We start from the raw sequence: 4403 nt of genomic DNA, 5'->3' as shown, positions 1-4403 counted from the left end.
TATAGTTAGAATAAAGAATTGACTCTGATATTCAAATACAACAACATTTTAACACACTATATCAAGATACTGAAAGTATCTTGGAATAGGTTGTTATCAAAACTATCAAATTCATCAATTTGAGTAGGTAATTGTTCTTTCATTAAACTTTCTATAATACCCATTAAATCACTTGATACCACCAGTAAGTTATTAATTAACACATAGCATGATTTTAGACATGGTCAGCTTGTTCAACTTGTCAGTTGTGCAGAGGGATTTCTACGCTGGGGAGAACTAACTTTTCTAGCCCAAAACATGGGTTCTTATACTAAATGTTTTTGGTATCTTTACGACTTTCTAACTAGTGTACATATCTACTCGCAAATAGATATGACACTTAATTGGTTAATTTTTGCAAACTCATTGTGATTCTCAGAACCAAAAACAAAACTACTTTGATCATTGGTTATAGCTGACGACGGTAAATCGACAGCCTACTTGCTTGTATCTCTACTCGCATTTTGATATGGATCCTACATCAAAGTTCGGATTCATCCCTTTTTTTAAATAACTATGTCTAAGTTAATGTCAACTTTTCTGGTAACTTTCTCTCTGCTACAGTGGCATCAGTCTATAGATAACAGTCTCGTGTCCAGTCTCTAATGAGGCTTACATAAACATTCTCACAGCTGTGATAGCGTTGGCTTATAGAAATTATAACATATATTTCTATTACGTATCTTCAGTTTATACTTGGCATATTTTTCCTTCTTGGTCAATCGTTGTTATATAACTTATTTTATGCATTCATTAAGTGTACACAACGTTTCTCCTTATTGCATATATGTGTGTCCAACATGTACTTTTCGAGATAAGCAGATTTTTCTCAACACTTGAAACACTTGAAATATAGTGAAATGCCCAAAGTGCTACAAATTCTTCACAACCATTTCAAGGAAGCTTTGTTAGTGATCACTATAAATTCTTCTCCATTTAGGTATATTTTAAACTTTATAACAGCCCAAACTATGGCTAGATTCGAATTCTGTAGTAGCATAGTTTCTTTCTGCAGAGTTCAGTGTTCTACTAGCATATACTATGACACCTTTCTGAAAGAGAACTGCTCCCAATTCAACATCTGAGGAAAACATTTGTATGGAAAAAAAATAGTGTACACCTTTTTTGGAAGTTGCAAGACAGAGGATTAATTTAAATCTTGCTTTAATTTCTAGAACGTATCTTCACACTGAAAGGTTCATTTCCACCTGATATACCTCTTTGTAATTGATATAAACGTTAGCAATTGTAGAAAAATTTGAAATGAAGTGATTATAACAGGTACACATACCCAAGTATGTAATTCTTTGGAGTTGAGAAGCCTTTAACAGCTTTCACTTTGCCATCATTTCTGTGTACTCCCTCAGGAGTACATTTAGATCCTAAATATGCTACTTCTAGTTGGTAAAATTTTTACAGTAACATTAGCTGTATAAATCTTGTGGAAAACCAATTCAAGGTCTTTCATGTGTTGTTCAAGGGTGGGTGAAAACATTATAATATCATCAATATAAGTCTTTGAACACGCAGTTGTTCCTGCTAAAGCTTTATCCATAAGTCTTTGGAAGGAGGCAAGTGTATTTTTCAGATCAAATGCCATCATTTTAAATTGATAAAGTCCATTATCAGTTATGAAATCAGTTATATTTCGATCTTCCAATTTTACAGGTATTTTCCAAATCCACTTGATAAGTCTAACATACAGATCCAGGTTGCACCTGACAAAGCATTCAAAATATCCCTAATATGAGGCATTGGATAACAGTCAGATTCTGAGACTTGATTTATTTTTTTGTAGTCCACACCCAATCTAAAATAATTAGTTTCCTCTTGACAAATGCTACTGGAGAAACCCAAGAAAAAGAAAAAAAAACGGAGGGCTCAATTATATCATGGAGCAGTTCATTCACTTGATATTGTAACACTTATTGTTTAGTGGGAGAATAGCGATAAGGTTTACTAAACATAGGCTCTTCACTAGTGGTTACAATACTGTGTTCAGACAAATCTGTGAGTCCAGGCTTATTATTAAAAATATCTGCATGTTTTAATATAAGTTGTTTTAATTGTTCACAGTCTTTACTCTTCAAATGTAAACACCGCATTTCTTTAATTAGTACTTTTCCAGGTTAGGAGTCACGTCTAACAGATGGCATATTTAATTCAAAAACATTTGTGAAGAACTTTTAGGGTAGCTTCGATTAGCTGAATAAAGCCTAATCCAATGAGATAAGATAAGTCTGAGCTTTTAACGACAGTAAAGTATTAGTTTACAATGCTCTTTATTACCAATAGTTTAGCTTCAAAGTATCCTAGTGGTCGACAGTTAGTCATTCCATCTACAAGACACATCTTAACTTTACTTCCGGATTTGTTGTCATATATTTTCATTTATTATTAAATAATTCGACCAAGTATCTATACGACCTACTACCTTTACATCATTAATTTTTGGTGTTAGCTGTGACAGAATCATCTTAGTTTTAGATAAATAATTGATGGATTCAAGGGATTCAAAACCTTCTTTGCCCCCTGCTCTATTTTTGCGACCACTGCCCTTCGCCCTATTCTTTTCCTGTTTAGATATTTTACTTTCCTATGACAATACATGGGCAAGTGCCCTATTTGATTCCATGTATAACATCACACACGTCTATTATGGTGTTCTATTATGTTCATTACTTTACTATTGACACCTTCTTGATTATTCATCCGCCGGTTTTCGTATTGTTTTGTACATTTTAGCACATCAACAATAGTTACAAAGTGGCATTCCAAGTATTCTCGTAAAGACGTGTATATTTCTGATATTTTATACTTGACAATTTTTCTTTTTATAATTTATACGTTTTTACAGTTTTTCAAATAAAGGTCTCAACTGACTCAACTGTATTAGTGTGGTACTAACTACTAAAGAGTTCTTTAGCCACTTCTGTGTATCTAACATTGCTTGGTACAAATTAATCAAGGTTTTAACTTCTCTCCAGTGCTCGAAAGCCATTTCTGATCCAAAAGCCTTTCACTATTTTAATGGCCGTTCCTTCAAATAAGAAGCCACATTTTCCATCCATTTATTCTCTGGTACTTGTTACATATAAAAATGTCTTTACAAACTCTTCAGAAGCTCTTAAACATTGAAATCCGACTTACTTTCGAACTTCTTAATAGACAGGGATGGTGAGTTGGCAGTGGTGACGTAAATTGATGAATTTTCCACAGGGCTACTGGTAGAATGAACTCTCGAAGATTGGAGTAGAGGGAAGAGAGACTTGGATTTTCTTCCAAGTAGATCTGCTTTAGACTTGCCACATCAGCTTCGTTAACTTCCATAGTAACACACAACATTTTACTACAAGTTAACTTGTACTTAACTAAATTTAAATTATTGGTGAATTAATCACTTAACACTGATCTGAAAAAGAATCCATTCAAAATCAAAACTCAAATACCCTATATGAAAGGGCACCAATGTAATTAAAACCTAACACCGAAAAAATACATTCAAAATCCACCCACTTCAAGATCAATAACAACATCAAGAATAGTCAGCAATAATTCGTTCTAACCATATCCCGCGAACTAACTCATTTAAGATCAAGGAAGGGGTTTTATTTAGTGTTTAGACCACGACGTTACATCTCCTGTGATTAGCAAATCTACATAATCTTTCACAACATTTATATATGTACGTCACCGTTTGAGGAAGTTTGTGTCAGTTTCATAATATCAACATACACAAATTCAACGTGATCCACAGAGAAGGTGAGTTAGCGTGTGAGATAGCGAATTCTATTTTAATTTTGTTATGGTTTTGTTTACCATTCATTTATTATTCCTTCTATTGTTTACTTTATTAACGCTATGTTGCGTATCTGCTTGTTTGTTAATTTCCGTTAGAAATTCTTTCCGAGAAACTTCAGCGATAAAAGTCCTTTCTTGATTGAACCAGTTTATTCTATCTCGATACAAACTTTTAGCACACAGTAATTTCACAATCAGCACTTTTTAAACTTAACAACTTTTATAATACACGCTATAAATCACAGCGATTCACAATGTCGAAAACACACACTACTAAAGTCTTTAGTCCAATCCTAATATGCATGGGTCTTCAATGTCAGCCAAGTATACTTCGTGTCTGTCCTTTATGCCCATGAGCTCAATAGTTATCCACACTGGTCCCCACAACCTTGCATAATGTACTGTCACACCATAGAGTTTCTGAATGGATTCTGGTACTCCTTTGTGATATAGTACCTTGATACTCACAAGGGTTTGCTGAGATGGAGAATCAGTGATGTAGCAAGAGGGAGGCAAGGGGCAGTCGCCCCGGGCGCACGTGAAGCGGCGCAAATTTTCCTCTG

Source organism: Limulus polyphemus, unplaced genomic scaffold (genome assembly GCF_000517525.1).
Source record: "Limulus polyphemus unplaced genomic scaffold, Limulus_polyphemus-2.1.2 Scaffold2250, whole genome shotgun sequence".
NCBI lineage: Eukaryota > Metazoa > Arthropoda > Merostomata > Xiphosura > Limulidae > Limulus > Limulus polyphemus.
This window is presented reverse-complemented; position numbering follows the sequence as displayed.